The 20,888-nt window shown below is 42.6% G+C and overlaps 1 long non-coding RNA gene across 1 annotated transcript; it reads left to right on the top strand.

The window, feature by feature from the left end:
• The first annotated feature begins 151 nt into the window (after positions 1–151).
• On the top strand, positions 152–18,984 carry LOC133493527 (uncharacterized). Its single transcript, XR_009793038.1, has 3 exons — positions 152–960; positions 6,319–6,377; positions 16,677–18,984. It is a non-coding gene; the product is annotated as an uncharacterized LOC133493527 (long non-coding RNA).
• The last annotated feature ends 1,904 nt before the right edge of the window (positions 18,985–20,888 follow it).

Genomic DNA, 20,888 nt, shown 5'->3' with positions numbered 1-20,888 from the left:
TTTTTCTTTCCCCGAGTGTGTGTATGTATACAGGTAAACTGAAACATAATTTAATATTCATCATTTATTTTATGAGGGAGGTAAGCATGTGGAGCTAATTAACATCGTCTTACAGGTGTGTGGAAATCCACTTTTCGTGGCTTCGAAGCTAATTAGTCAAACCGAGCTAAGTTGCTAACAATTAGAAATTTAAATTGAATGCGTTTGTGTCGCCAAAGCTGTTGAAGTCACGCACTTACATTTACCAATTAATATTGTTCACGCGTGAGATTATAACATGCACTCTTCAAACAACTTATTTGCCATGCAATCGATCAAAATGACACGGGGAAAAGTGGCTAGAATTGAATAAAACAGTCGACGTTATCGCCTCCGTGTTGTATTTTTTTTTTTGTTTCATTTTCTTGACGCGGCTATCTTGCCGTCAAAATAAGCTTTTAGTTATATTTTTTTAATATAGCGTTGGCATCAGGCAATATTAAGCAGGGCTTTTTTTTTTTCATTCGCGGAAGGGGGAAAAAAAGGAGGGGGTGTGAGGCAGCCCTCAATAATCTTCGCAACGCAGCCTACTTCTGCTGCTTTTAGAACGTGAAGTGTCTTTTCGCTTTATTATTATTATTATTTTGTCACAGCCCACCTCTCTCTTTATCAGAGACCCAGAAACAAGTGGGCTTCGACGTCGGAGCGGCGGCGGCTGCTTGTGTAACTGGCTGCTTTCACCTCAGCTGAACTTGACGCATCTGCTTGAGCGGCGGGCAGAGGACGCGCCGTGTCCCCGCTGAACCGAGCAGCCCGGCCCGGGGAGGAGGGAGCGGAGAGCGGCGTCACGATTACCCGGCTGCCGACTCTGAACACGGACACTTTTTTTTTTTCTTCCCCCCACGACTTCGCCGTCTGGAATGTCTCTTTGCTTGGAACTTGACGAGAATTCGAGAACGTTGGACTTGAACGTGACCCAGGGTACGTACTTTTGCATTCGCGCTCTTCCTGGTTGTTTATTTGATAGTTTTCGAAAGCGAGACGTGATTATTTGTCTCGATATTGTTATGACTGGACTATCTAATCGCACAATTCGAGTATTTTACGGGTAAATTAGCCCTGGCCGTCACGTGTCATAGTTACGACGGGCACAGGTCTTAAAATCCTGCCCTTTGTTGTCAGCTCCCGGCGTGAGCTCGGCTGTGTAGCCGCTCACAAGCACCTCCGTGCGGGGGGGAGAGAGCGTCCAGCGCGTCGCCGGTCGGAAGTGGCCAGAAATTGCTCTAAACGAGAAAAGTCGTGACCCGGGATTCACCTATGGACACATATGGTCGAGGAGTGCGGTTTCCCTCCCGAAGTGTCACTGTGGTTTCCTCCTGCGAGGAGTTTTTTGATGAAAATTAATTCAGTGAAACGTGAGCTGGGCTTGCACTGCTGTGGCTGGATGTGATTTATTTATGGTTTAAAGGCCTGCGTGAGCTGCTCTAATTCATTCCCAACGTAACACAAAGACCAAAAAAATGTAATAATATTGAGCCTGGTGATAAGTGAGAGGGGAGTTATGTAAATTTTTACTGTTCAAAGAACATTAAAGACTATAAAGGATGCATAAAAGCTTGCTTTGAATTTGTTCAACTCAAGAAAAAAAAACACACTTATTGATTGAAAGCACATTTATGTAATTATCACGATAAAGCTCAGCACGTTGCTGTGGCTAACGTCGCACACTGAATTCTCTGCAACAGTCATACCACACTGAAAGCATTTTTTTTAGATTCCCAACAAAAGGACCCGATGATTTGCTCTTTTGCTCCTTTTGGGTGCCCACACGCTCTCATGTGATGTATTAATACAGTGATTCCCAAACAGTGTGCCGTGAGCGCTCTTCAGGTGTGCCGTGGGAAGTTATCCAATTTTATGGAATTGCTAAAAAAAAACCCCAAAACATTCATTTATCTATTTATGCCAGTGACGCACAATGACAGACAGAAGAAAACAAATCCTCTTCTATTTGATGGCAGGAAGTAGATGAGGTAATTCATCGATCCATTTCTGGTGACATTTACTTTTGTTGGTGTGCCGTAGGATTTTTCAATTGTAGAATATGTGCCTTGGCTCTGTAAAGGTTGGAAATCACTGTACTAATACCCTGACGTTGCATGTTTACAAAGCGCGCTCGCCGCTATAAACAGGAAAAAACGGCATCGTGCCTTTTGAGAAAACGGAGCAGCGACACAGGTGGCAGCACAATGGCCCTGGAGGGGGGCGGGGGGTTTGATATCTCCACAGTGAGTCTGTGGCACACATAGGGGTAAGCACATGGTCGTAGAGTGAAACATGGCAGTGTGATTTTACCCGGTCCCAACATGGCCGTGTAACAAGAGGCCGAGAATTACAGGGATTTTCAGATTCATCCTCCCTCTCCCCTGCGCCGTCATATCTCACGCAATTGATTGAGCGCCGCGATAGCGAGGTGAAATCTGCCCCTCCATGAAGAGTTGATTGAATGTGCTGAGCAATGCGGCTCGTTGTTCCTTCGAGGGTATTTCAGGCCAGAGGGCAGGCCAGGGCGTTCGGAGGATTTCTTCAGGCCGACGCGGCGGATATTGTTGCGGAACACGTTCCGACGTCCCTAATGAGGCCGTTTGAGGTTCCTTTCAGACGCACGTTTATGTATTTGCATGCCGTATTGTGTTCTAAGGTGCACAGATGCATGTTTATCAACTTTGAATTTCTGTCTGCATACTTTTATGAATGTGTGCGTGTGTGCCTCCGCTGTCTTGACCAAACAGTCGCCGTTTTTAAATCTGCGTTCATCTCCGTGCAGGGTACTTAAGTGCTTGACCTAATTTCTCCGGCAGCAAAGAATCCACCAGTGAAGGCCTCGCTCTGTGCGTGTTTGTGTGCGCATGCGCGTGCTGCTCTGGGTGTTTCCTCTTTGCCTTTCTAACAGGAAGCTGATGTGGAGTTCAACCGAGGACAAGGAAAAGGCCTTTTCTTTCCACTGTGAATCATATGAGAGCAAGGGAGAAAGACAGGGAGAGGAGAGGGAGAAAATACTGGCAAAAAAAAGACATTGGGGGGGAGCAAGAGAGCGAGTGCAGCTTCTGTATTGATTCAGTGCTCTGCAATCTGTCCTCTCACTTTGTCTCCAATTGTGTCTTTCTCCTGTTCTGCAAGCATTTTTCGTGGCATTCCTCATATCGCAGGGGGAAACGGTGGCGTTCGGCAGGGGACGAGCAGGTTTATGGAGAGTTCATGAATCCCGCGAGAAGATGGGGAGGGGAGAGGAAAGGAGAGACGAAAAAGCAAATGAAGCGGACCTCTGTGGGGAGCAGCGCAGGTTCCTCCGGTCGAGTTTAAACACGAGTGCAAAAGAGGCCGGCTGCTTGACATGCTCAGGAGGCACGAAGGAACCGCGCCAGTCGCTTTATTAAGGCCAGCGGAGAGTCCCTCTATGCCTTCAATCGGTGATAGCATGGAGGGAACAAATTGCTGCATTCCCGTCGCTATAAATAGCTGATACGCCGCTTTGAGCGTGAGCACCGGATGAAATATTAAAGCCAGCTTCCACTAAGAGCAATACCGAAGCGCACGATAAAGGCCGTCTCGTTACGGGGACGCGAGCCGATGGACACGTTTGAAAGGGCGACTCTATTGCGATGGGGCGGAATGTTTGGCATCGCGTTGGGGGCAATTACAGAACTAGCGTGATGCATATTTGAGCATCACGTATTCAATAGCGCCTTCTTAACCTCAGGAAAGGTCATCGGTGTCAACGATTGAACTGGACACGCCGCGGGACCGCTGAAATATTCCAAAATACATGTTTTTTTTGGAACATAATTGACTCAAAATAGAGTGGAACAGAAAAGTGCTGTCGTTTACCAGGCCTTGATTTTTTTTGACCACAAGGAAAGAAGAATAGAGTCCTTGATGATGACAATAATACATTTCGGTCATCTTGTTATTTATTACAGGTCTGTCACGGGTACTCGAGTTTTATAAGTGGATGGAGTACAGAAAAAAATGATTGAGAAATTTTTCTCTTTTCTCGGTTATCTGCTAATTTAGCTCACAGAGTGATACCGGGGTGTCAAGATCATTTTTATCACGGGCCACACAGTAGTTGCGGTTTTTGTCAGCGGGCCATTATGACTGTGAAACCATAAAAATCTTTAATTGAGCTGTCATGTTTACACATTAAATGTATGCATTAGTTTTGGAATCAGAAATCAACTGTAATGGGTTTTGCAACTATTGTTGACGTTGGGAACACAAAAAAATGCTTGTAATATCTCAATTTCTTCGTCAATGATATAGTAAGTTTCTTTCGGCTTGTCCTGTTTGGGGTCGCCACAGCGTTCACTCACATTGGTTTGGGGCAATTTTTACGCAGGATGCCCTTCCTGACGCAACCCCTCTTTGCGAGTAGAGGCCCGAGTGAGATACGAACTCACGGCCTCTCGTTTACCAAACCAATGCTCGCACCACTGAGCTATCGGGCCTCTTCAATAATTCGTAATATGACAATTGGAAATTTTGGTCCAGATTTGAACAAAAATCCTGGAAGTTGATAGTCATGGTTTCCCTTCGCGGGCCACATAAAACCACGTGACGGGCCAAATCTGGCCCACGGGCCTCGAGTTTGACACCTGTGGTATATAAAGTACCTGTCAGTGGAAGGTATGACAGTATTTAATTGTGAAGCTCAACAGAGCTGACGCTCAAGCGCAACGCGCTTAGGTCATCGACGCCCGGGGGAGGACACGGAAGCGAGGCGCGCGTTTGATTCAAGGCGCGGGAAAATGGGAGCGACGGGCGATAACGCGCGCTTACAGTTTGGAAACGGGCCTAGTTTAGAAGAAGACTGCGATGACATCAGAGAAGAGAAATGTGAAGGGGAAAAAAAGACAAAACGCCGAAAGTGTGGGTGCATTTCAGACTGAGTAGAAAGGCGAACGTCAGCGACGCTGTGGACCAACCTTGCAGATTACAAAAGAATCTCTCTTGAGCGCGTCAATCATGCAATATCTCTTTCAAAGGCATACAGAATGCAGTCGGAGGGTTAAATTAACAGTGCAAATCACTGTGGTTACTACGAACAAAAACGCCAGCCCGACACGGGGTGAAGGTTTCTGTTAATTATGACTACCTTTTGAATTTGTGGGCAGTTTATGATTGCGATAACTACATGACGTGCACGACTATACAACGCGACTTCCATTTAATTTTGCTCAAGTTAGTCCCTGTGAGACGTGTGGCCTGTGTGTTCCCATCTGATATGCAAGTGGCTACGTTTTGAGTCATCCAGTGGAGCTGAAAAAAAAAAAAAGATTACGAGGGTTGTGTTTGTCACGTTTTCGGAGAAGGTTGTGAAATGTGGGGAAAGTTGGTCAGAGAGGACTTTGGAGCAAAACGGCTCATGTGCCCAAATTCAATGAAGGCAATATTTATGTTTCAGGTATCTTAGTTTAGTCTGATCTCAGGTCATAACACACAGTTATGAACCATCTCTGTTATTGTCATATGCTAAAGTTGCACAACATAAAGGCTCATGTCTTTTTAAATGATGCCTTGTTTTTTATACTTCAAAGAAAAGCAAAGTTTTGATTTTTTTTTTTTTTTTTTTTTTTTTTGGTCTGGAATTGCCATACTAAAAAGGTTTATTCACACAAAAAAAGCAGTTTGCTGAACGTTGTGAATTTAACGAATACATTTATAATTCCTCTTTCACCAAGCAAAAACATGTATTTTTCAAAAGTTTCAATTATTTGATTAAAACCTTTAGTATGATATGCAAATATACAAAAATATTGTACAGCTGGAGTTCTACAGCATTACAGTAATTATCATGCATAAAACAATAATGAAAGAACATGAATGTTTTTGTATACTGTCATGTTCAGTATGTTAACTCTATTGACTGACTATTAAATAGACTAAATATTTTGTTTGTCATCTTTATTGTTTTTAGCCTGTTTTAAATGTTTTATCTCTTTGTTTTCAAATGCCTTTAGTCACGTAAAGCACATTGAGTGACCTTGTGTATGAAATGCGCTACACAAATGAATTTGCTTTGCTTTGCTATGAAAATATGACAAAAGGGATTTTGAAAATGTGTTTTAAGAAATATCAATTGAAGGAAAGCAGCAACGTGGTCCGGTGCCAGACAGCACTGACATGTTCCAGCAGGAACGTTGTGTGCTCAGCTTGCACCCACATTCTGTGTGCCACTCATTTTTTTGTCTCTCATCAAATCGCGAACTCTGCGACCTCTTGGCGTTCCTCGCTTTTTTGGAGTTTTCAGCCTGCTTCTGTCGCGTGTGTTTCCTGCAGGGCCACCAGAGTCCACAAGCACCCTTGAGAGCAGGAGGCTGTCGGACGCCTGACGACTGGTGAGTTCCTTTTCATGCTTATTCTGCAAAATGGCTTCTTATGAGTGATCAATTTTCATCAAAACTGGATGTATCTTGAAATTATCGCCGAATGGAGCTTTACTTTGTACTCTTGAGTGTGATGAGCAGACAGAAACCAAGATTGTTAATAATGATAATAGCCAAATGTGATCAAAACTAATGTTTCATGTTGGCAGAGCACATAATGAATAAATTACATAGTTCAACATTCTATAACCATTTAAAAAGACTGTGGGGAGATAGAATGGCAGTACAGTACTGATTCATCATTTTTATTTTCCTCCACGAAGTGGCGGCGAGCAACGTGACGTCCCGTTTTTTTGCCCTCACGCATCCAAACATGATGTCGCCGTCGTGGACTCGAGCTCGGTTGCGCTCGTCCTCCGGCCGGCTGATAACTTTGCTGCGTAACGTCAGGCCGAGTGTCAGACTTGTGACGTTGTGTGTCGGGAGAAGAATTCAAGTCAAGGCGGTTGTTTGTTTGCATGAATAGGATCATAATTTCATCACATCAAGTTCAAGATAAAGGGTGTAGAGTTTAAAAAAAAAACTCTTACATAATTTCTCCTTTAGTTCAAAAGGACTCAAATTGTCACATATTAACACAGGACGAAGAGCTGGTTAAATGTTTTTCGGGAGGCCTTGCGGCAGGAAATGCTTTTGACAGAAAAGGGACGGACGGAGGAGCTTAAAAAAAGTTTTTCAATGTTCCAGCTGGCAAAAGTCGGAGAGGTACTTTAAGGTTTTCCTCATGACCCCCTGCACACATGATCCCCCCCCCCTCTGTCCAGTAAGAAAAGGTGAAAAACAACTTTCGAAACAACTCTCTGTTGCCTTAAAATATGCTTTCAAAGGGGAATTTTCGACCCCGTAGCTTCAATAATCAACAATGCATCCTTCATTATATTCATATATAATATGCACTTACAGTAACTTTTGCAAATTTATATTTGAAAATATCTGCATATTACTTCCATGGAGTTTTCTTCATGTGCTAATGCTTCAATCAGAAAAATTGTTGAAATACATACATTACGTGGACTAATGCAAATAAGACGATATGAACATATGAACAAAGAAAAAAAAATTGTATGCAATGAATTACAAGCAAAACCAAAAGAATTATCCATGGGAACAGGATGTCGATAGAAGGGCTTGCCAAGATGGAGTTTTTCGGCGCCACTTAAAACATTCCAAATATTCGGCAGACCTAATTGATTGGAGAAGGCGATTCCGCAGATTTTGGTCCTTTTGACCTCTCTGACCCGTTTAGCGCCAGGGAAGCTGAAATGAGAACGTTTGAAGCAATCTATACTTGCACGTAATCAAAAGGATCTTGTGCAAACAGGTGACTGAGTTCTGTGCGTCTGGGTTCGTTCTGGATTAAAAAAATTTAAGGTACAACTGTGACGCATGTATAAACGGAAGGCCGGCCAGGGGAAAATAAACATGGATAATTTTACACGCTGGTCGTGTAATTTTTGGCGATATGGTGGACTGATTGTAACAGGACTGAACAAGCTTATTAGCACTGTTTGTCCTTCAAATATTTGCCAATTTCTTTTTTGTGTGTCTTTGTGTGTCTGGGAGTGGACTTTTTTTCTCAAATTCCCCGTACTTGATATATTATTTGTGCACTTTAAGTATTTTTTTCCCCACGCCCTAACTCTGTTCAGTTTAGCAAAGCACATTTATTTACATACCGCATTTCATACACAAGGTAATTAGGTGTACTTGCCTTGATTGAAAGCATTTAAAAACAAAGGGGGTTGGGGGCAGCTTATAAACTTTTAAAACAAAGAAAAAAATAAAAGTACATTTAAAATGGCGTCAATCAGATTGTCAGATTTAAAAAAAAAAAAAAAAAATCCAACACAGACTAAAAAGGCATCAAACTAAAGAAAATATTTAGAGTGACTTGGAATAGCTGAATTTTAAGGTTTAGTACTGTCATGTCAAACTGATATATCAGTCACAATACCCGCCCACCTTCCTACTTTTGGACCGAGGTTGAAAACGATCTTATTGGCAGTCCACCGCTCGGATCAGGTGTTCCCCAGATGTGCTGGAAAGAGACATCCTCGGGGTCCTATCGGCTATTTTGTGGAGGAAAACCGGAACAGGACAGCAGCCCCGAATGGCTAATGTTCTGTACAACGTACGAGACGGTAACAGTGCCACCATTGCGTCTCATTTTCTGTCAAAAAAACTCCAAAGAAGCAGTACAATGTCAGTCGTTTTGCACCGATTTTAATTGGCTTGGAAACCCCTTAGTGTCTCTCTAACAAAAAAAATAATAATAATTTGCTTTTTTTTTTTATGCAATTTGATGAAATCCAACTGTGCACTATGGGATTATTTGTCGCCTTTTTTTTTTAGAGATGTTTGGAAGTTTAATTCAAGAGGTTATTTTATGTTTCCCTTCATGATCTTGCGTAGCCTTCAGTGTTTACTTCCTCATACCCGACTCAATACACTGCGGACGTCATTTAATAAAAGGATAGGATAGGCACCTTCGGGACGCACTCGGTATTTATGTGAAATCCCAAAGTAGTTAACGGGACAACTGAGGCTCAAGTATAACTTTGTTTGTAAATTAGCCAATTAGGAATTCTTTTATACGACGCACGAGGTAGCTAGTAATACACCGTAGAGTTGCGCAAAATGCTGTTTGAGTGTCGTCATGACAATTTACATGTACCGCGGCACCTTGACTTCTAATTATTTTTTTTTTAGTACCTTTATTTAAATATTTCGAGACTGGCCTTGTGTACTTTAATATTCTCTCAAGTATAGCTTTGTTTGTAAAACAGTAGCAAATTAGGAATTGTTGTATACGACGCACGAGGTAGCTAGTAATACACCGTAGAGTTGCAAAATATGTCGTTTGAGCGTCGTCATCGCAATTTACATTTACTGTGGCACCTTGACTTCAAAAATTATTTAGTACCTTTTATTTATTTTGAGACTGGCCTTCTCATTTAATATTAACACCTAATTTGAACGGACAAACTTGGGATGGACTCAACAACGTCATGTTAACTCATGCACTGAAGTAAAGAAAGGAAAAGTATGTTAAAATATAAAGTGACAGATTGATAAACTATAATGTAGTGTAAGGAATATGCTATGCTGTACATGCTTCAATATAGATTGGCATGCAAAATATAATTTTTACTTGAAGTCTGGCAGGACTACCGTAATTTCTGGCCTACAAGCCGCGACTTTTTTCCACACGCTTTCAACCGTGCAGTTTATGCGGTGATCCGGCTAATTTGTGCATTTTTTTTTTCTAACGGCCGCAAGGGGGCACTCGAGCGGAAAAGGTAAGAACGAGACCGGTGGAATATATGTGCCGAGGAAGTGACTTTTACCGGCTCTGTTAGCGCTGCGCTAGAGTTAGCGCTTTGCTGGCATGTTGCTGCTGTGTTACTGGCATCTCTCAGAAATATTTACTGGTCAGTTTTATTTTAACCAGCCCTGTTAGCGTTAGTGCTAGCATTAGCGCTACCTTTAGCTTAGCTTTAAACTCTTTCTGTGTACCGTCTTTGTAAATATCTCGTGTTTCAATGTGAGTTTCAATGTGGGCACTTGCGGCTTTTACACAGTTGTGGCGTACGTATCTACCAAATAGTATTTCCTTTACAAATGTACTCTGTAAGGGTTGTAACCATGTGCCCTCCGTAGGCCGGGAATTACGCTAATAACCTGCTCGCTCTAGTAAATTTAAATACAGGTCAACCTCAGTATAAGTGAACATCTAAATATATGTTTTGTACTGAAGGCATTTTAAGAGGCGAAAAAGCAATGAGGGGTGGTTTTCAAATGTCAGTTTTGTTTCCTTATTTTTTTTTTTTTTTTCAATATACAGCTGCATCTCGATGAATTTGAATACTCTCGGACTAAAGTTTATTATTGCAAACTGGAAACTAAAAAAATATTCAGATTCATTCAACACCAATTACTTTTCACATGGTGAATTCCAGCCTTATTTCCATGTTAGTGTTTTAAGTTTTTTATTATCTTAAGATTCTTATTTCTTGGAAATTATAAGATGCAGGTTTTTGTTAGTTTTAAAGCTGAAATCCAGAACTTAAAAAAATATGTATTTTAATCCAAGCCAATACTAGAAGGAATGGCAAAATACTGATTAAGCCTGTCACCTCCACAAACATTTTGCTGCATTCCGTCATAGTTTATTTTTTTTATATCCAGTGAATGCCTGAATAATTTCCCATACCGGTCTAGTTGGCAGCGCATCGAAAATGACGTAGAAGGAAACGACAGCCCAAAAACTTGTAATTTTGCCGAGCAGTGGGCGGGGCCTGACTGTAAAATGCTCACTAAAAATATACTTTTGCGTTTCTGTGGCATAAATCACACAATGATGACCTGGTAAATGGAAACAATAATAATTGCCACAATTGAACAACACCTAGTTCTTTTTGAGGAGCTGTCGACTGCCACAATGTAGTTTGCAGAAACTTTTATCCACTTGATTCTCACCTCGAGTGTCGTAACGCTGCTGTGCCGCTTCAGCACCTGTCATGACCTGGCGAGGTTCTCCCGCCCGGCTGGTGCAATTTCTCGATTCTCCATAGCGACATCAGTCGCTAGTGACGTACAGCTAAGGTTCAGCGATGTGACGTGAAAAGCATGATGGAGAGGAAGACGAGCTGGACGTAATGCAAAAAAACGTCTTCTACGTTCGCAAAGTGACCTACATCACACGTACACTTGATCGCATTTATTAAACCATAAAACAATTGGAAGACAAACTACTTCGTAATCAGGACATGGGAGTGGTACAATATTTTAAAAGATGCTTGCTTATTTGAATGGCCTAAGAGGCACAAACATATGTACGTATATCGCCCGTGTACATGTTTGCTTCATTTTTTTTTATCCACAAGTACATTATAGACATAGTTAAGTAGTGTTGTAAAACATAAATGTGTTTTTTGAATTGTTAATTAACAGTCGGGTCAAACACATTTTTATCACGGGCCACATCATAGTTCTGGCTTGATGAATTAAATGATGTACATTTTTGAAAATAGAAGCCTACAAAAAATACATTTTCAATTATTTCTTTTTGAAGGGGAGTTCGTCACAATAATGCTTGCGATATTTTAATGTTATTAGAGCATTGGGTTGGTCAACCAGGGGTCGTGAGTTCACATCTCACTGGGCCCTCTACTCCCAAAGAGGGGTCTAGCGTCATAAAAACCGTGCCAAACAAATATGAGCGTTCATCTGAGATGTCGCGCTGTAGCGACCCCTAACAGGACAAGCCGAAAGAAAGAAACAAGATAGAACGCAACTAGCAATTTTGATTTGCTTTCGCGTGCCACATAAAATGATGCAGTGGGCCAGATCTTGCCCCCGGGCCACCAGTTTGACTCTTGTAATTTAGGGGGAACCGAGAAATTAAAATGCATCTCCCCGCATTAACAGGTATTCTAACACCGCAGTGGCGAGAGAACCTCCATTATTTGTACGCCAGATATTGAACTAATCACAGTTTTACTCGCCCATTTGAATCTTGCTGGTTTCAACAACTCGAATACATACCGGTACCACGTTGGCGTATTCATCCGCGAGGCAGAGGGAGAAGGGGAGACCTGTACAGTTGAGCTCGGCGCAGCCTACGTCATATCGAAGCGACGGCCTGCTTTGTTGTCATGCTCAACGCCAGCTGCAGGGGGCGGCAGAAATCACAGATCATAGCTACAAGCTAAAACTGTCAAGATAATGGTCATAAAATTGTGAATCTGTACAAGTTTTTGAATTGAATGATGGAAGGTTAAAAAAATGTGTTTTTTTTTTTTTTAATTTGAATTTATTCCGATACACCTGTGTCTTGCAAGGTAAACCGAAAGAAAGCCTTTTTGGGGATTTAGACCTAATAGGACTGTGTGCTTGCTATGCACCACTCACCCAAATGAACTGTGCCTTTGCTGAAATCCACCCCCCGCCCCCCAACCCGGGGTTGGGGGGGCTTGCCTAGCCTTCACTGAGTGCTCGGCCACTGCAGCTTTGTGGCCGGGGGCCTCATTTGAATGGGCCTTTAGTACTGTGTGTGAACAAGTCGGCGCCATTTGCATTTGTTCCTGTCACAAAGGTTTAACAGGTCAATAGGAACTCCATGGCAGAAAACTAACACACCGGGTACCCCCCCCCCCCCCTCCGTCAGCCCCTCTCGTCTCATCCAGTCGACATATCTAGTCGTAGTAGTCGCGCCAGGCATTGCCCCACAGACCACAAACACATATGTGAACTTTAAGTCAGTGTCAGCTGGACTTGACCCTGCACAGCAAATAGTTCTTTAATTCCACCGCTTCGCCCCCCTGGGGGAAAAGGAAGAAATCTTCATTCGCCCGCTTTGGGTTGAGCGTTGAAGTGTTAAAATGCGGCATTGTAGTATCCGTGCAGCTGTCCGTCTGTGGTTACAGATGTTGACAGGCTGGACGGGTAAATAAAAAACAGAACTTGGACTTGCAAGTTATTCAAGTTACAAGCTCTCGTTTGGTAATATTTGTTGATTTGAGTCACATGAAGTCCTGTAATCCCCTCAAAGTCAAGGAACCCCCCCAGTTTTTTTATTTTTACGACTATTTTGGCACAAAAAAAATCGCCTGCCGACGCGGCACGCATCGGCCCCTCGGCTTTATCGGCCACATGGAAAATCTACCCACGTTTGGCGTGCGCCAGGTGTTAATGCTGGAGCGCGTGCGCGCTTGTGTAAAAGGACGGACAGACATTCGGATCGCGGGGTGTTTACACTCGCGATAAAAGTTGTAAAACAATGCACGACGCTATGTGGGCGCTAATCGCGCGTCGCCACCCTTGGTGTGACTGTGATCGGAGGATCGATGTGACTGGAGTCCGCACTTTGCTTGAAAGGTTTTTACATATACGCTCTGTGGCAGTTTGTACTATAGAGATATGTCAGTCTTTGTGTATTTCTTTGTGGATTGGAGAAATAGTTTTATGTGTACTGTAGTATTTTTTGCTGTATGTTGTTTTAGTTCAGGAGGATTTAAAAAAAAAAAAAAAAAGTCGATGCCGCTAATGTAAGGTAAAATAAATCTTTTGAAAATGTACGAACCAGTCGGCCTTGTGCCAGAGAAATATGTATTCATCAATTATTTTTGGGGGACTTAAAGTTTCACCATACAAAATAGAGTCCAAATGATTTTATAAGGCACACTTAAAAAAGAAAATTAATTTCAGACGGGAATCTGTTGGAGATGAGTTTTCGAATGAACGCTTTTCTCATCATCGCAAGGTGGCAAAAACGTGCAAAACTGTCAACTTTCTTGTACGTGTAATTACCCATATTAAAGTTCGGAAGGTTTCATTCAAGTATTTTCGAGTCTTGGTAAAACACCAGCTTTCTAAATTTAGCAATAACTGCTTCTGATGTTGTACAAAGGCTGTTTTTGTGGAAGTGGGCATGCTTGAGAGGAATAGCAAGAGGAGAAGTGGCTCATCAAAGCTGTATTGTGACTTCTAGAACGGAGAGGTAGGATGGACTTTTCGAGTTTCTTTCTTAGTGTAGCATCCGCTGCTCGTGTGGGGTTCACAGTCCTGAAAAATCATTGTGAAAATGTATTTTTTTCCAAAGACTTCATGAATATAATATTGCCCTGAAGGGTACTTATTGTACACATTAAGCAATTGGCTCTTGACGTTGGTTTGAAGTGGGTGGGGCGTATCGGTGCTCGTGTCCTTCATTTAAAAATGTCAAAATGCTCCGTCCACGTAACGGTCGGCCGCGGAGAGGTCTGCGAGCACAACCGCCGCCTCCCACCTGCAATCGACTCTGCGACAATAACCGCTTCCACCTGAGCGCTCGCTGCTCGAATGTGCAGAGTCAGGATAGAAACGCAGTGCAAAAAAAACAACCCTCCGTAAAGCTTGTTTTTCCCCTTTTTGGATTTACAGACGTGATTGCTTGCAAAAAAAAAAACCCAACATAGACAACATGCCACATAGTTAGGAATTCCCACTGCGAATTTCTACTCTTGTTGCTACGTTTGCGTCATTGTGAGGAAAAAAAATCAATCCTTTGTTCATCTGAGACGTCATGCTGTGTGGCGGGACAAGCCGAAAGAAACAATCAATATTTGAATTGATGCTAAACTAGATTCTCTGTCAGCTCTGCGGTTCCGAGGGCAGAGAGAAATAAGACTGAACTGAACCACAGTGCGGAAATGAGAAGTAAAAGCTAAAAAAACAAAAATAGACACAAAAAGAACAAAATATTGCAATTACAAAAGTGATTGTGTTAAGTGGATTAAGTTGAAATGACAATTCAAAAATAATGAAAAATACCTTTGTTGCATGAATGAGGTCAATCATGTTTACTAAGCTGGGGTGTATTATTTAAAAATTGACTTATGGTTGTCGATTTGTTTAAATTATTATGGAACCAAATTATTGGGCACACTAAAATGCAATAATAAGTTTGCTAAAGTCTTCATCTGGCAATATTTCATGCAGCTATTATTGCAGGCTGCTGGTAATACAATATATACACAATTGAAACATGCTTAATAGCTAAAGTTAGTTTTTCTGAAGAGCTTTGTTTTGACCCAAGACCGCCAGACCCTTATCACCGTGCTCGGCCCCCGTGACCCACTGTTTTGACCCTCGTTCCGTTATCTGCGAAGACGCGCCGCAAAGAATAGCGACGTGCTAGCCTCGCTTCAGGTGCCGCAAGCTCCTCGCTCGCTCGCCAGGCCCGCAGCCAGGCAGGGCCCCGGGAACCAGACCTGGCAACTTGTGCGGCTGCGACGTGTGAAACGGCGCACACAAAAGGGAGCTCGCTCCATCTGTATGCGTCCTACATAGGGCCGCTTTTGTTGCAGTCGCCAGGCACATGACCGCTAGCATCTTAACCCCTGAGAGCCAGCGTCTCTCGTCCGCATCTCGCTAGCCTGCACGCTGCTGCCTTCAGTTATGAGAGGCAGCACTTTTGTGTCAGGGGGCGAGGGAATATCATTTTCCCATTCTTTTTAAAGAAATGCAAATTCATTTTCATCATTTCGGTACTCTGTATTGATAAGGCTGCCTATCGTTCTTTATTTCAGGCGAAATGAAAGGCCATAGTTTCATGACCAGGATTGGGTCCTAGGTTTTAACTTTGTTTTGCGTATAATATGGAGGTCAAGCATGATAAGTACCTCGGGAACAAATAAAATGGAGTGTTCTGCTTTTTTTGCACAAAAAATGGCTTTAGATTGAAACTTCCCTTGCAGCAGAATTCATTTCTAAATGTTGAGACTTTTTTTTTTTTTTACATTTTAGATAAATCATTTTTATTTTTAATAGACCAATTATGTTTCTTATTTGTCTTTACAGTGACAACAGAATTCATTTCTAAATGTTGAGACTTTTTTTTTTTACATTTTATATCCATCATTTTTATTTTTAATTGACCGATTGTTTCTTTTGTCCTCACAGTTTAAATTAAAATATAAGGAGTCTTATGGTTAAAGGCACCCCCTAAAAATTCAAATAAAAAAAAAATGAACATCACAAGCATATTGTTAGCATGCCTCAGTTTTCAGTTTGCTTTGTTCCTAAAGTAGAATGTACACCCACAGAGAAACTGAGACTGTATTTTTAAAATCGACCCACAGTGAAAATGAAATTAAAAGGGGAAAAAAAAGCTCTTTATTGTCATCTGAAGTGGAAATTGTCGCGCACACGAACACAATCTGCGAGTTTCATATTGACACTGGTGAGCTTTCAGTTGCCGTGTGACGCAGTCGACGATATGAAACCAAATAAACATTTCGATACAGAAAGTCAATTGCTGAATGATATGAACGAGCTTTTAGTACTTGAAGCGAAGGACATTTCAGGAAGGTCAGACAAGTGTCCCATATTTTTTTTTTTAACTGCATCGATTCAAAATGGCCCGACTTCGTCCCTCCTGCTCCACCTTTCTTGTGTGGCGTGTGGGTGTATGATCCCGATGGGGGCCGGGGAAGGGGGGTGCCGCTGGGCTCCGATCTGGGCCGAGCTAGGTCACGCAGGCCCCGTCCGGGGCTGCGCGGTGACGTGGCACCCAGCTTGAGCCAACAGCAGGTCCGAATCCGTTTTAGAGGATGCACCACACCCCAGACGCTCACATGAGCTCTGCTAAGTTCGAAAAAAAAAAAAAAAGATAGATATATAGATCAAAATATGTGCAGTAAGTTATTTGCACTTATTTTTATTTCTTCGCAGTCGTCGTTTATAATCTTATCTCGTTTTTTGTTACAGCCACGAGAGCACTTGACTTTGCAGCAGACTCCGAGCGACGCTCCACGAAGACGCAGCGTTAGTTTTTGTTTACTTTTTCGCAGCGCCGTGCACGGGTCGCTCAAATGACACAAGTGGGGAGGGGGGAAAAAAAAAGCACACAATCGGCGTTGATAAATTTTCCTGCGATAATACCATTAGAGTTGAGTGTCTAAATTGAGAGCAGCGTTAGAAGGTCGAAAGGAGAGGGGCAATCTCATGGTTAACTTCAAAAACTAGGATGACGATTCTGCTCAAGCACTGCCCTTTCTTAAACGTGGGCAGAACTGCAAAAAAAAAAAAAAGTGTGGGGGGGGGGGGACGAGCTGCGAGGATTTATCAGCCGTTCGGCACTTCTAGAACCTCCTAACGGACACTTGTTCCTCGCAAGCACGGGCCTAATGTCCCTCTCTCCCCTTTTCCCCCCCTAAACTTTGCTGTGCGCTCGTCTGCCGCAGAGAGAAGCTGGTTTCCCCCGGAGGTGAGTGGCTCCACGATTATCAGAGTCATGCATTTGTACCGGCAGTATTGGAAAATTCAAAAGAAATTTGATTGCAATATGTCTTCAATTGCAAAAAAAAAAAAAAAGTCAAGGACAATCCGGGTATTCATATTTTTCATCCACTCAAATTTGGCTGCTTTTCCCCCCAAACGACTACGTGTTGCAATTTGGCACATAAAACCTTTGGGGGAAAAAAAAGGTTAAGAGAATTTAGCTGATTATTTTTCCCTCTTCATGTCAAACAAAAAAAACATTTTCCTGACATTGTGCAGCAGCAAAATGCAAAATGCACATTTTCATAACGAAGAGGCTACTTTACAAGAAAATTCAAAGCGTCCAAACTCGTTTGCAATTTTATTCTTTCAAAATAATTTTGTTAGTTTAGGTCATTTTTAACTTGTAAATAGTTTTTTTAAAAAAAGTTAATAAACTGTCCCGTGGGCATCAAAGTAATTATTTTCCTTTTTAAATGTGTATTTGATAACAAGAGCAAGGAATTAAAATTTAAACTTATATCCTTGTGTATTGTTCTATGCGATTTCACCTCTTTGCGTATTTAAATTTGAGTTATTTACGTCGTATATGTGCATTTATGTATTATTTTACTCTCATCTTTCTTCCTCCCACAAAGAGATCTGTTTCCACAGTTTCCAAACGGAATAATTAAATTTGTGTGCATTTTATTGTTCATGACCTAAAATATTCACAAATGCCCTCTAATTGTCACAGACCTCGAAGGGTTTGTAAACTTTAATCGACTGAAGGAATTTCTTCATTCCTCTTTTACCCTCGATATGCCGTGTGCCTCTTTTTTTAAGATAATTGTTTCAGTTATATTTCTATTTGTTTCGCATAAGCTGCTGCTGTTTTTTTTTTTTTTTTTTTAAGCCCGTTTGGCAAATTGAGATTGGTGTGCGAGAGGCTGCGTCACTCGGGCCGCCATGTTGTCTCGTGTCCTCCATTTTGTGCGTGTGACTCTGCGGGAGCTCAGAGGCTTTCATCAAAGTTTTTCCTCTCGACTTGGGCCTGGCTCAATAATCAAGTCAGGAAAACGACGTTTTTCGTTTTTACTTTCGCATTTTTTTCAAGGACAATTTATTAGGAGCTGGCCAGCTTTTTGATTTCATCCCAAACAATTTGACGTTTTCCCTCGGGAGGCCGCCTGCTTTATTTTATGACGTGTGCCAACCACATAAACAAGTTGAAAACCGCCTAGACAGGTAAACCTCCGGGGATCCAGGCTTATTTCTCCTCCTAAAACAATTTGTCAGTGTAATTGGTGAGAGGTTGCAGGGAACGTTAGCTTTTACGGCCCTTTGACGCGAGCGCGTGTGACCCAGGGCCCAATAATGGCCACTAAAGGTCACAAAGGTTAATAGAGACTGATGTACGAGGCCTCCGCGTTACATCCCAAAGGAGACGGCCTCTTAATCCTTATTAGGCCTCCCGTGTTAGCAATCTTTACCTTTCAAAGCAAACAGCACGCTCTCTTTGCGCCGGGGGGCCCTGGACCTGCCCCCGGCGTTCCACTTCTGACCCCGGGGGTCATGCCCTTTGTTCGCAACCCTTCAGCGGCTGACCTTAGAGGTCACGCTTGTAATGGAGAAGTTGTCGCGGCGCGTGCTGCCGAGGGGCCCCTCCGCGGACCACCTTGGAGAGGGAGCGGGGGGCCGCCGCGCTGCCCCGCCGGCGAGCGCAGGAAGCGTGGGGGAGCATACGGAACTCTGCATCTTAAATTTTATATAGGGTTGAGGTGTTTTGAAACTTTTTTTTTTTTTTAATGCAACAACTAATTGCCACACATGATTAGAGCCAAATAGGAGAATCACAAGAGTCAGTTGTGCTGAATATTGGCATTTTGACACAGTGCCCATTTGCACGTTGCGTAAGCGGCGCTCTATCGACATGTTGGAAACGTTTGTCCCAAGTTCTGTGCTTCAACGCTGCAACTATTGTGCCGAGGTCGCCTTGTTTCACCTTTTTTTTTTTTTTTTTAACAGCTCTATGTGAGAATAAACACAGAGGTGGAAAGTGTACAGTGCTACCATATAGTTCAGTGGCGTGGACATTTTTAAATGTCCACTTGTTTAGGATCGAGATTGCTTACATGTTTTGACGTGAATGTGTTTTCAGAAGAAAGAAAAAAAAATATGAATTTGTGTGGGAAGTGAATGCTCGGGGGGGGGGGTATCAGGAGAAATAAAGGAGGTCATAGAGAAAAACTTTTCAATATTGTCATTGGCTTTTTTCAGTAAGTGACAAAGAGGGGGGGGGGGGAATCTAAATTGAATTGAGGTTTTATTCAGGACATATTACCCAGCCTTAGTTTTCTACTTTTGTCATCATAACTGTAATTTGACAATTCACCACAACTTGTAACCAAATCATTGACTCATGAAATGTTGGCTAGCTTGCTAATCGTGGAATCTGACATTTCGCGTTGTAAAAAATGTCCGATTTGCCTTCAGGATGGAATTGGTTAGCCACCTTCCCGTAACCCATTCATGGGCAGGGTGGCAATTTTTTGCCTTATTGAGATAAGTCTCCTAACAGGCCACAATCAAGGAAATAACACTTCTTTTTCATTTAACGCATAAAACAAAGGGCAAAAAAAGATGTACCCTCTCACGGGCAGCGTCCGAAAACTGGGACGGGTATGTTATCTGTTCTGTGAAGTGGTACATACTACAGATACGTTTATTAATTAATTCTTATTCTAGAACGACACTTACGCATTAATAATACTGATGGATTAGCATTTTGAAGACAGACTTGGTTGCATACTGACCTTTCACCCTTCTCTTGGAAAAGGCTCCATGTGTACTTGAGCCATGTTGGGTCAGGAAGGAAAGGGAAATAACTCCGTGCTAACTTTGACCTCTCCTGATGCCCAATTATGGCTTCAGATTAATACACTTAAATATTTTGATATAATGCGTGAAAATCATGATGTCCCAAAAATTGGGACGCTGCCCACGAATGGGTTAATGCGATCTAATGCTGATGATATATTTTTTGGGTTGTTGGCAATCAGCGTGGGATGGTTCATCACAGCAAAAATGAAAATTGTTTCCAAACTTGAGAGGCGTGTTGCCACCGCAGTGCACCAGCTGCTGGAGGTGTCATAAAACTAACCTGTGAATATTGGAGCGTCATCAGTGGTAGCGTTAGGCAGGCTGCACCCGTGGGAGGAGGGGGGCGGGCTGGCGCAGAGGGCTACAATGTCAAAAGCTCCAACTGAGCCAAAGCCAGAGTTGTATCCTAGGGTGAACCCTCGACGACGTACAGCGGAGGAACAGGCTTTGCCAAGTTTTTTGAATTCCTGCCATGTTAAGACAGTAAACAACTGACAGGAAACACCGTCTTGATTGGTGAGAAGGGCGGGGGCTTCGAAAGTTTCTGCAAAATTGCCCGATAAACGCGTTTTTTTTTTTTTTTTTGCTTCGCTATTGTTGTGTTTTTCGCCACGCGGCCGCGATGGCATTTCGTACCGGTGGCTATTGGTCGGAGCAAATGTGGCGAGAGGTGACGTCAGCAGGTTTCAAACTAGAGACCGTTTGTGTTTTTTCATCATGAGTGAACATGCATCTCCACAAAGAAGCTTTGCTCGCCTCCCGAGTCGCAGGATTTTCTGTCACCCGTGTTTACAGCTCGTGTGTGTGTGTGTGTGTGTGTGTGTGTGTGTTGTGTGT

The sequence above is a fragment of the Syngnathoides biaculeatus genome, chromosome 20, assembly GCF_019802595.1.
Source record: "Syngnathoides biaculeatus isolate LvHL_M chromosome 20, ASM1980259v1, whole genome shotgun sequence".
NCBI classification, from domain to species: domain Eukaryota; kingdom Metazoa; phylum Chordata; class Actinopteri; order Syngnathiformes; family Syngnathidae; genus Syngnathoides; species Syngnathoides biaculeatus.
Note: the sequence above shows the minus strand (reverse complement) of the source record. Positions and strands in the feature narration are given on the sequence as shown.